Source organism: Cupressus sempervirens, chromosome 1 (genome assembly GCF_028749045.1).
Source record: "Cupressus sempervirens isolate cs-2001-9-10 chromosome 1, ASM2874904v1, whole genome shotgun sequence".
Classification (NCBI taxonomy): Eukaryota; Viridiplantae; Streptophyta; class Pinopsida; order Cupressales; family Cupressaceae; genus Cupressus; species Cupressus sempervirens.
The window spans coordinates 824,692-836,943 of NC_143118.1; positions in this window are offsets into that span (position 1 = coordinate 824,692).

Below are 12,252 nucleotides of genomic sequence, written 5' to 3' on the forward strand. Positions count from 1 at the left end.
CATGTAAAGATCTAGTGTTCTTTTAATTTCTTTGGCTTCTTGGATATTGGCTCTACGAAACAATAATGTATCGTTTGCAAATAAAGAATGAGTAACTGCTAAGGATGTGCCCACAATCTTGACACCTATACATTTTTTTTAATCTTGTTTAAGCTTAATCATCCTACTAAAAGCCTCATCCATGAGAATAAATAAAGATGAGGATTGTGGATCACCTTGTTAAACACCTTGAGTGGATTGAAAGAAATCAACTAGATCACCATTCACAATCACGGGAAAAAAAAAGCTCCAAAAATACATGCCCGAATCCACTTACACCATTTCACATCAAACCCAAATTTCAGAAGAACTTTGAAGAGGAAGGACCATTGTACTTTGTCATAGGCTTTCATCATGTCTAAGTTTTTGTTTTTTTTTAAACAGGGGTAAAAATTTATTCAAATAACATCAAAGTACAATGCAAAGTCCAGAGGCCCCAAGAACCACTACATATGTCTATCCTCAAATAAGAGCTGATCAATAAACCTACAGTAATCAAAAGGTAATTCCTCCCTTCCACTAATATCCCAATTATCCCCATTCTCTGAAGCCCACTTTGCCAAACAATCCGCCAACATGTTCCATTCACGAGGGATATGACAAAAGCAGACAAAGTCCAAGGTACTACAAAAACTTAAGATTTGTCTTACCAAAGAGGCCAGTTCCCAATTAGCATTCTCCCAACTTTGGTTATTTAACATATCAACAACAATCTAAGAATCAGATTCACATATGATCCTTTTCCAGCCTATGGAACATCCTCTCTCAATAGCATTTTTAATGGCGAGAGCCTCCATCAAATTATTAGAGTGCTGACCCTTATAGGTAGAGAAGAGAAAAACTGCCCCCCCATCATTACTTCTACCTATAGCTCCAATACCTGCATGTCCTGGATTCCCCCGAGAAGAGCCGTCTGTATTAATCTTCAAGGTTCCAGCTGGTGGAGGAGTCCATCTCCCAACCCTACAAACCCGTTGCTTACCATAATAATGCCTTTTTCTAAAAGTATGCCTCTATTTACTACCATCCAAATTCAAATTCCTCACAATAACCTGATCATCAGGATCTATACTTTCAGCCATATCACATTTTGCAAAAATAGTCTCCTGTAGCCTGCCAAGAATCCTCCTCCACAGTTGAGGGCTATCCAATTCGGAATCACAAAAAATTCTGTGATTCCTTTCCAACCAGAGGTTCCAGAGAATAAGAACCGGTCCAACCATCCAGGCAACTTGCAAAAAGGAAGTCCTTGCTAGAGGTCTACCCAGGCTTTCCCAAAATTCGGTGAGAGAAGTGGCATGGATACACCCATGGCGCCAAGCCTCCCACCATCTATGCCATATTTCCCTTGTGAAGGGGCAAAGGAAAAACAAGTGAGATATACCTTCTTCATTATGCGCACATAAGAAGTAGACAAAAGGGCCTTGGAAGCCTCTTTTGCAAATATTCTCCCATGTGAGGCATTTCTTCTGAGCTAACAACCATAAGAAAAAATTACATTTGGGCCAAGAAAAAGTATTCCAAACCTTCTTCCACCAATGTACTTCCCCTGGACCATGCAGGTTTCTATCAAGAGTAGCATAGCCCTGAGCCACCAAGAACTTGCCTTTAGGACTAGGACTCCAAGCCAAAACATCTCTCTCCTTGAGAGAGCTACAAAGCCTACCCTTCAACACATGAGCAAGAAGAGCGTGATCCTCATCAGAGCCACCAACAGGCCACTCTTGAGGATCCTTCCAGCAAGTCACTTCCACCTGACCCATGATCTTGAAAGTCTTAAAATGCTCCACCTTAAACTAGCCAGCAGTAGTGTAAGTGTGACAAAGAGGCTGAAGCTGGGGAAAGCTGGAGATCAAGGGCGGGTGCCCATCCCAAGAGTCCTGCCAAAACAAAGCATCTGATCCACTATTACAAATCCAAAACAGACCCTCCTTAATCAGTTGGGCTCCCTTCTTAAGGTTATTCCAAACACAAGAACCTTTCCCCACCAAAGCAAGCTGTGGCACATCAGAACTATCAACCCCAGGGAAATACTTATAAGTAAGAATCTTGGCCCAATCCAAATGTTGATTGTTGCACCATCTCCAATACAACTTAGCAACCAATGCTGTGACCACCAGTGCCATAGACCTGAGACCGAGGCCCCCAGCATGCTTTGGCCTAGAAACATATTCCCACTTAACCAGGCTCCATTTTGATGAGAGGAGGGTGCCTAACCAGAGAAATTGATGAGATAGAGCATCAAACTCCTTCACAAAGGACGTAGGAGGGACTTGTACACAACACCTGTAGATAGGGAGAGATTGCGCTACAGTTTTTAGAAGGATCGCTCTCCCAGCAGAAGAAAGCCATCTGTAAGTCCAATGATTGACTTTGCTGCGAAACTTGTCCAAGATCCCCTGCCAATACCCTCGATGTTGAGATCCCAAGGCCAAAGGGACCCCAGGGTATATTAAAGGAAGAGAGCCAATCTGAAATCTAAGGATCCTAGCACTCCTATGTTGAATGAGTTGTGGGGTATTGAAGAAGTAGATGGAAGATTTGCTATCATTGATGCACTGACCTGAAGCCCTTAGGTAGATATCAAGAGCCCGCCTAAAGTTTATAGCTTCACTAACTCTGGCAAATCCCATCAACACTGTATCATCCACAAATTGAAGGTGAGAATATGTAGGGAGAGAGTCGTTCCATCTCCAACCTTGAATAAGACCCCGCTCCACTTGAGACTTAATGAACCTTCCTAGACCTTTTGCCATGATAATGAATAAATAAGGAGATAAAGGATCCCCTTGCCGAAGTCCTCGAGAAGCACTTAAACACATCAGAAGGCTCCCCATTTACAAGAATAGAATAGGAAGTGGAGGTCACACAACTAAGGATCCAGTTCACCCACTCCTCAGCAAAACCAAACTCCAAAAGAATGTTCTGTAAAAATTCCCAACTCACCCGATCATAAGCTTTAGCCATGTCAAGCTTCATAAACATAGCCCTCTCTCTAGAATTAGCCATAGAGTGAATAGCTTCCATTGCAACCACAACACCATCCAAAATTTGCCTTCCTTCAACAAAACCCCCTTGCTCTGGGGATATCAAGGAACTGAGAAGAGGCTTAAGTCTCTCAACAATCAGCTTAGTGATAATCTTATAAACAACATTACAAAGTGCAATGGGTCTAAATTGAGTCAGCTGATTAGCCCCTTCCTGTTTAGGTATGAGAACCAAAAAAGTAGAATTCAAGGACTTGAGCATCTATTTATTCCTATGTGATTCCTGAGCCACCTCAAGGAGATCAAAATTCACTATTTCCCAGAACTCCTGAAAGAACTCAATTGGAAATCCATCAGGGCCAGGAGCCTTACCTTTCTTCATGCTAAACACCACCTTCTCCAATTCAGGCAACAAGATAAGGCATAAGACAACCTCATTCATCTCCACAGAAACAAGGTGAGGAATGCAATCCAAAATCTCCCTCTCCTCCTCCCTAGCATTCAGTGCTTCCTTAGAAAAAAGATGAGAGAAATAGTTGATTGCAGCCTTGGAGATATCCCGATTGGAAGAAAGATGATCCCCTTCAGGCGAGATCAAAGAGGCTAAAGAATTCGCTTGCCTCCGAGCCTTGATCAAATTATGGAAGAATGCAGTGTTCCTATCCCCCTCCTGAAGCCAGTCAACACGAGATTTTTGCTTCCAAAAAATCTCCTCCCGAAGCTCCCACTCTTCTAATCCTCTAAGGGCCAAGGACTCGGCAACACTTAGGTCAAGAGTCCTCCCTTGATCCTGAATCAACCGAGTAATGCTGCCCAACCTAGTCTGAGCAACAATCCTTTGAGCCTGTATTTTCCCAAAACATTGTTTATTCCACTTCTTAAGCCTGTACTTAACATGTTGGAGTCTTTTACAGAAAGTATACATTGCCGTCCCATGGGCTGGCATCCCCTCGTACAACCAATCCACCATTAGGTCCTACAAAGACTGGTCTCTTAACCACATTAACTAAAACTTAAAAGGAGGGTTTTTGGTGATTCCATAAGCATTAGCCGAGAACTTGATGGGTTAATGATCCGAACCTCTCCAATCAAGAATTTTTGAACTGGTGATCAAGTTGTTGTTCATCCAAAAACAAGACACCAAAAATCTGTCGAGTCTTTCAGAGATAGCCTCAGCACCACACCTCCTGTTATTCCAAGTAAAAAAACCATTATTTGGTTTTACATCAATGAGCTTCAAAGAGTCTATCATATCTCTAAACAAATTTGTAGAAGGATCCAGCCTAGCAATCCCACCATGTTTTTCATCTAAACTAGTAATAGAATTAAAGTTGCCAGCCAAAATCCATGGGAGAAATGGGTCTAAGGTGCGGATGTAACTAATGTGAGCCCAAAGTTGTGCCTTGCCTAAAATATCAGTGGGAGCATAAATGTTGGAAAGAGGGCATCTTTCTCCAGTGTCCAAACAAGATATAACCAAGGAGATAGAAGAGCGACTAGAAATCCACCATAAGGGAAGAACTTTTCGTGGGTTCCAAAAACAAGCAACTCCCCCTGAACTATTCTAAGCTCCCACCCCTTGCCAATTACCCTGGGGCCAAATATGAGGAGCACAACTAGCTAATCCCTCCACTGTAAGCTTGGTTTCTTGGATAAAAACTACATCTGGTAACTAAGAATCAATCAATCTACAAACAACCTTTTGTCTAGGGATATTGTTCAACCCCCTAACATTCCATGATAGAACAATCATTTATGGGGGTGAAAGAAATGAGAGTCAATAGGTCTCACAGATCCAGATTCAACCAAAGTATCACTCATAAGCTTCACCCTCTCTTGATCCGTCTTTCTGCCACTCCTTGTTGGTTTATCCAAAAGCCCTTTCTTAAAGGGTTTCTGCTATAAGCCTAATGTATGATGAGCTTTATTTCCCTTGGCTAAATCGGAGGCCCCCTTAGGAGCAGGGGGGTCTAGAGCCACCACTACCGAGCTCATCTGAACCTGAGACCCCTGGTGATCCCCGATACCCTTATCCTGGGACTGCATATCCATATCAATCTGTACATACTGAAGGTCCTCTGAAGGTAATACTTGATCATCTTTCTTCTCCTCTTCTTCCTGAACTTCATTCAGCCCCTTATCTCCAGAGGAAAGCTCAACCGGAATACCTTCCTCCTGAATTAGGTCCTCAAGAACATCAAATCTGTTAAAAGTACTGTCATTATGTCTATCCTGCCCAGTTCTTTTCTTACCTTTACCCCTGTTGCAGGATTTAACCTGAGTAAAACCTTCCTTATCCCCAGGATCGGTAGATGTTGGAGCCTTCTCCTTATCCCCCTTTAAAGGGCCAGAAGCATTTGCAGGACTAGGCTTGAACCTAGGGCATTTGTGAAGCAAATGACCATATTCATGGCAAATACAACATCTAAAAGGGAGGGCCTCATAATCCAACTACTGGATCCAGGAAGAGGATCCCAAACATATTTCCATAGAATCTGGTAATGGATTAGTTAAATCAACTTCTACACAAATGCAAGCATAAGAGATTACCTTACGATCTTGAGTTTGTGTAGCTGCTCCTACAGGATTTCCCAAAAGTAAAGAGATTGAATGAAGAATATCCTCCCTCCAAAACTCCAACGAAAATCACGGTAGTCGAACCCACACTGGAACTCGCGAGGGGATTTCCTCAGCTGAATTGAAGCCCATGTGCCAAGGCTTGATAAAAAGCCCCACCTGGTTGAAAAAATACGGGCCTCCTTCAAAAGCCCTATTCCTATCTGACATGCATGAGAAGACAACTAGAAAATAATTATTCGTAGCTAGAATAATCTCCATATCACCTTCGAGGTTCCAAACACAACAAGCCCAGGAATCCAACACAGGTAAGGAGAGGTGCAAGCCCAAAAATTTGCAAATAAGGGCATGATTCTGCCAATATTCAACATCTTCAGAAATCTGCTCCGGTTGAATCACTAAGACTGGGCGATCTTCAGATCTTTCTAGACATCCATTAACTTTTTTAATCTGAGGTACTCCATTTGAGGATGACCCCCCATCTCCCAAAGCAAATTTACTCAATAGATCATCACCATTACCCTGTGCTGATGGGGTCGGCACGATCATCTCCATTTCCTCTGAATCAACCTATAACATTGCTGACCCCACCGTAGGATCAACACCACCTCCACTAGTCAAAGAGGATGGGCCAGGATGCCCCCCAGTCCCCATCCCCACCGCAACCACTGTTAAATAGCAAATTTTGATGCCGGATCTTCCAGCCAAAACCCACCCCAATCAACAACCGCCTCAATCGTCCAAAACTCCATGAGCCAGAGACAACAGCACCCCCCCACGCACGTAGACAGCCTGACGCCCTTCGCAGACATCCTTCACACGTAGAGAATAGAGCAGAGGCTAGGGCATGCAGGCCCTAGCGCCCGCCTTGCAGAATGCCATCACTCTGCATCCTCAGCAACCGTTCCATATAATAATATATAATCTTGCATATGTTCTCATCATGTCTAACTTAATCATTAGAGTCAGGGACTGATTTGAATGAATAGAATGGAGAACCTCATGTACAACTATAGCTCCATCCATTGTTTCTTTACCCAGAGAAAACCCACCTTGTTCTGATGATACTAATATTTTTTATAAGATTATTTGTAATCTTGAAGATATGGCCTTGGTGAAAATCTTGTAAACTATATTACATAGTGAAATGGGTCTAAAATCTGTAAATTCTCTTGGATTTTTTTAATTTGGGAATCAAAGTGATGTTTGTAGTGTTAAAATTTCTTAGCATAGATCTACTTTTTCTAGACTCATTCAATGTAGCCCAGAGGTCCATCTTAATAACATCCCAACATTTCTGAAAAAATAAAGTTGTAAACCCATCAGGACCTAGAGCTTTATCTAGATTCATAGCGAAGACAACTTTTTGTAATTCTTTGATGGTGAAAGGTGCTAATAAATGCTTGTTATCCTCGCAAGTTACTAATGAGGGAATAACATTAAGAACTTTGTGTTCCTTATCTTGTGGAGTAAGAGAGTCCAAGGATGGAGCCAACAAGTCTTTAAAGAAATTAACACCCTCCTTCTTAATGCCCTGAGAATTTTTTAAAACATTTATAGTAGAGGCTTCTTTTATCTCAAAAATAGAATTAGCAGCCCTCCTTTTCTTGACTAATGCATGAAAAAACTTTGCATTCTTGTCTCCTTCATGAAGCCAAAGCTCTCTGGATCTTTGTCTCCAAAACTCCTCTGCTCGTCTACATAATTATGCCCACTCTACTTGAAGCTCCTTTTGCTTATTGAAGGTCTTTGAATCCAAACCATGTGTAATGATAAAATCATTAATTTCTTGAAGATGTTTGCTCACATATTCCTTTTGGTGAAAGATGTTCTTAAAGACATGTTTGTTCCAATATTTGATTTTCCCTTTAACATATTTCATTTTCTTATGCAGCTGATACATCTTGGTGCCCCAAAAATATGGTGCAGATACCCACCACTGACGTAGCAAAGGCAAAAAATGTGGATGTCTAAACCACATTCTTTCAAACTTGAAAGATGACTTATGGCAGGGCTTTGTAGCAGGAGCATTGACCAAGTTTAATAAGACTCGGAAGTGATCTGAAGCATAGTAAGAGAGGATGTTTGATGAAAAAATATAAGCTTGCAACTTCCAAGTGAGAGACATGAAAAATTTGTCTAAATGTTCTGCTATTTGAAGGAATCCAACTCTGTTGTTGTTCCAAGTAAAAGAACCATTAGAAGGAATAATGTCTATTAATTCATTATCGTTAATGAAGGTCACAAAATCCTCTGTTGTTTTTGGTGGAGGAGAGATGCCACCCTTTTTTTCATTTAAAGATGTAATTGCATTGAAATCTCCTCCCAGGATAATATTTTGATCCCCCAGCCCTTGCATTAAATTTTTTAATTGTTGCCATAAACTATTTTTATCTGCAGTGGAAGAAGGACCGTATACATTGAAAACTACAAATGAAAGATCATAATGCTGAAATGTCAACAGTTTCCAATTTTTTCCTTCAGAAAGCACTTGTCCTGTGACCGTTTTGGGATTCCACAGAGTTGCCAAGCCCCCAAAAGCACTGTAAGAATTTGGCTTAACCCAAAATTCACCCAAGAACTAAGAACTCAACACAAGCACACAGTAGACCAATAAAGAGAGAGTATGATCAGAATGACGATATTCATTCAATATGCAAGCTTGAGAGTACACGAGGAGTGTTTGTATATAAAGGCCTCAAGAGAGCTTCTAGAATGCATAAAAGTCAGCAACATGATAAGTCTTACAACTAGGCACATGTCCACTAGATATGGGTTATCCTCCATTGAGCATGGAATTAAGTGCAATGATGTGAAGATAAGCCTACAATGGTGTAGCACACAAATTAGTGGTGTAGACAACATGTGCTAAATGAGGAGTGTGGATAACTATGTTGTCAACATGACAACTTAGTGAATGATGCAAACTCCTATGTTGTAGACACCATGTGCATAATTAGAGGTGTGTAACTCAATGAGAGTATACAAACTCCCAAGTGTCTCACCTAAATAAATAATAAAATAATGAAAAATAATTAAATAATGCATTAACCTAAGTAAACTTAAGTAAGTGTAATAAGTAAATACTTATTTACACCAACACCCCCCCTAAAGTGCAACTTAGGGGAATGCCCTTAAGCTTACGAAATCTAGGATGATATGCAAGATGGGTCCCAACTACTAGGCCATTTTAGGTACCCATGTACATAATGATATGCAATCTCTCATAAAGCAGGAAAAGAGGGAAAACCTCATGGGAAAAACCCTCCCCCAAAAAGAGAGATAAATAGGGATGCATGGATGGATGGAGTAATCAAGACCCCCCCATTACGACATACATCCATTATATACATAAGAGAATGATGAGAAGAGGAAAAGAGATAGGATAGGCTCCCCCCCCCCCCCCCCCCCCAAAGAAGAATTTCGAACAATGACTGCTTCGATGAAGAAGTTGATCTAAGACTGCACAATGTTGTTCCTCCCCTTAGGAAGAAACAATGCCAAATGTACAAATGAGATGCTTCTGCTATGTGTCCAAAGAATCCCATGGATAAGTGATGTCTCTGATACCTGCTCAACTGAATTAAGAACCTGTCCCAAAGAACGGTTTGTTTCTGCAACTGATGAAGAACCCTACAGCAACTGCTGATCATAAGTATTCACAATCACTTCAACATGATCGATCATGTAGAGAATGAACAAAAGAGTCTAATGGAACCCTCATGACAAGTGAAGAAGCTGATTCTACATCAAGAAGAAGATGTAGACCATCAATATTGTCCCCCAAATCTGTTACTAAACCTGTATCTGGAAGACTGGATGTACCCTGCTATGTTGGACCTATCATTGTGGCGATGTATGCATGTAGACTGAACTGATGAAGTGACCTCTCACTGTAACTATTGATAGAACCCCGAGTGTCTAAATCTGTTGAAGCACTATCGTTGGTGTCACTATCAGTTTCCACATTGTATGATGTGCGAAGAGGATGAGAGGACAAGCTTGGTGAACTTTCCTCAAAGTATACATCCTTCTCCACAAAAATTTGATGAGTCTCTGGATCTAGAAATTTGTATACCTTCACACCATCTTCATAACCAATGAAAGTACAAGGGCGAGGTGACTGTGCCTTACATCCCTTGGAAGATTTGTTTGCCCATGCAGGACAACCAAAGACTCTGAAGTGTGTCACAATAGGTTTTCTACTGCACCATGCCTCAAAAGGAGTTTTTCCATCTAAGGTTGGATGAGGAGAACGATTAAGAATGGGAGTGGCACTAGAGATTGCTTCGACTTCTAATGATGGATCTAGAGACTTGGCATGAATCATGCAACTTTCCATAGACTTAAGAGTTCAGATCCTCAAAGTTGCAATATTTGTCTTATGTAGATTGAATGTTGCTGGAGTCTGAAGATCAATGCCCTCAAGTCTACAAAAGTCCATAAGTCTTCTGTTCACATACATGCTTCCATTATCCATTCAGAGTATTTTGATGGCCTTTTTGGATTTATATTCTACATAAGTCTTGAAGTCTAAAAACTTTTCCAACACTTCATTCTTGTTATGAAGAAAGTAGACCAAGTGAACCTTGAAAAGTCATCAATGAAAGTCAATATGTAGCGACCCTGGTTGAATGCAAAAGGACCTGCTAATACCATGTGAACCATTTGTAGAACACCTGTTGCTGTTGAAGACTTTCCTCTCTGTAACTTCCCCTCTAGATGCATATCCACTGAATCTGTTGAACATTCACCTTTAGAAAAGTTGATTTGAGGTAGACTTTTGACCATTCTATATGTGCAAAGTTGCTGAAGATATTGGAAGTCAATATGACCATACCGCTCATGCCATAATTGCATGTTTGAATTTGATTGAGATAACAAGGTCTTTGAAGGAGACTTGGGTACAAAGTGAGAGAAAGAGTATAACCTTTTGTTATGATTCACTTTCCCCACTACAACCAAGGAATCATATTTGAGACTGTGCACTTTTACTGAGTCTTGAAGGAACTCAACTCTATGTCTATCTCCAAGGTGAGTGATTTGGCAGATTGATAGGAGATTTGAACTTAGGTTTGGAACATAGCGAACATCTTGAAACTCTCCATTTTCCATCTCCATGTTTCCTTTTCCTTCAACTTCCATTTTTCTATCATCTCCCATGAAGATGTGTGGTACCTTGGACTACTTCATTGAAGAAAAATCCTCCTTTGAAAAACCCATGTGATATAAGGCACACGAGTCAAATATCCATTCCTTTGAAGAGTTTGAATTAGCCATGAGTGCTTGCCCTTTGTCCTTGGAATCTAAATAAGACCCTTTATCCTTATAAACATTAGGCAATGGAACATTATGTTTCTTCATGATGTTGGTCAACCCATCAATCTTTTTGAGATAGCACTCATGCTCTTCATGACCCGATTTCTTGCAATAAGTGCACTTTTTTCTCTCCTTATTATTGTTGTCCCCTTTCTTGTTGGAATTTGAGGACTTGCCTTGTTGATTGGATTGTGGTGTTGTCTTTTCTACATCCTCAGATTTGCTCTTCTATTTCTTCTTACCCTTTCTTTTATTTGAAGATTGTCCAGCTAAATTTTGAGATCCCTCATTGGCCACCAATTCTTTAGATTAAGGTGATTTGAGAATCCCCATTGATTTCAACTTCTTTTCTTCATCATCCAATAGTTTAGCATATTCATCAAAAGTGACTTTCTTATAGGCAGACCCTAAGGTAGTCTTTGAGGTGTAAAAAGAAGATAGAAATGTTGAATACTCTAATGGCAGCTTGTTATGTATGAGATAGATCAATTTGTCATCTTTGATAGAACTTCCACAATTAGTAAGCTTCGTCCTTAGTTCATTCACCTTGATGATGAAATCCTATATGGAGTCATATGACTTAGGATCTAAGGAGACAAGTTCATCTTCAATTTTGAAAAAATCCTCTTAAAACACTTTACCATATAGGCTTTTGAGGGTATCCCAAGCTTCCTTAGATGTAGTACACTTTTTGATTTGATACATGATCTTATCATCTACCCCCAAACATATATCACCTAGGGCTTTCCTATCCATGGCTACCCAAGTTGAAATATCACTAGCTGATACATTATCACCTACTAGTTTAGGAAGAGTACCATCTACATATTGTGAAACTCCATTATGCATTAAGTGATACCACATTTTGATTGACCACGAAGTATAGTTATGAGGAGTTAATTTAGGAAACTTAAAGTTGCCCATAATGTAGAAAATGAAAGAAATGTGGAGAAAAGAGAGAACACAACACCAACAACACCCCCCCCCCCCTCGCTTTCACTAAATCAAGAACCCCCCCCAAAATAGATGCTTTGGGCACTTTATCAATAGTGCCATTACAATGGACCACTTGCCAATTTTGGCCTTTCTGGACTTCTGATTTTGCTTGTTACAACTTCTATATAGATTACAAATCTAGAACTATATAATGTGCTACAATTTTGAAGCATTACAAAGCAAAGAAAAGCCCTATTGCTTAAAGTGATACTTTTATCCACACAACCCTACAATCTGATGTTAGATCTAGAAAGTAGACGAAAAATAATGCACTTTTTAAAAAAATGGAACCTATTTTTAACTCCAGATGTGCCCATACAGATCGTTTGAAGTT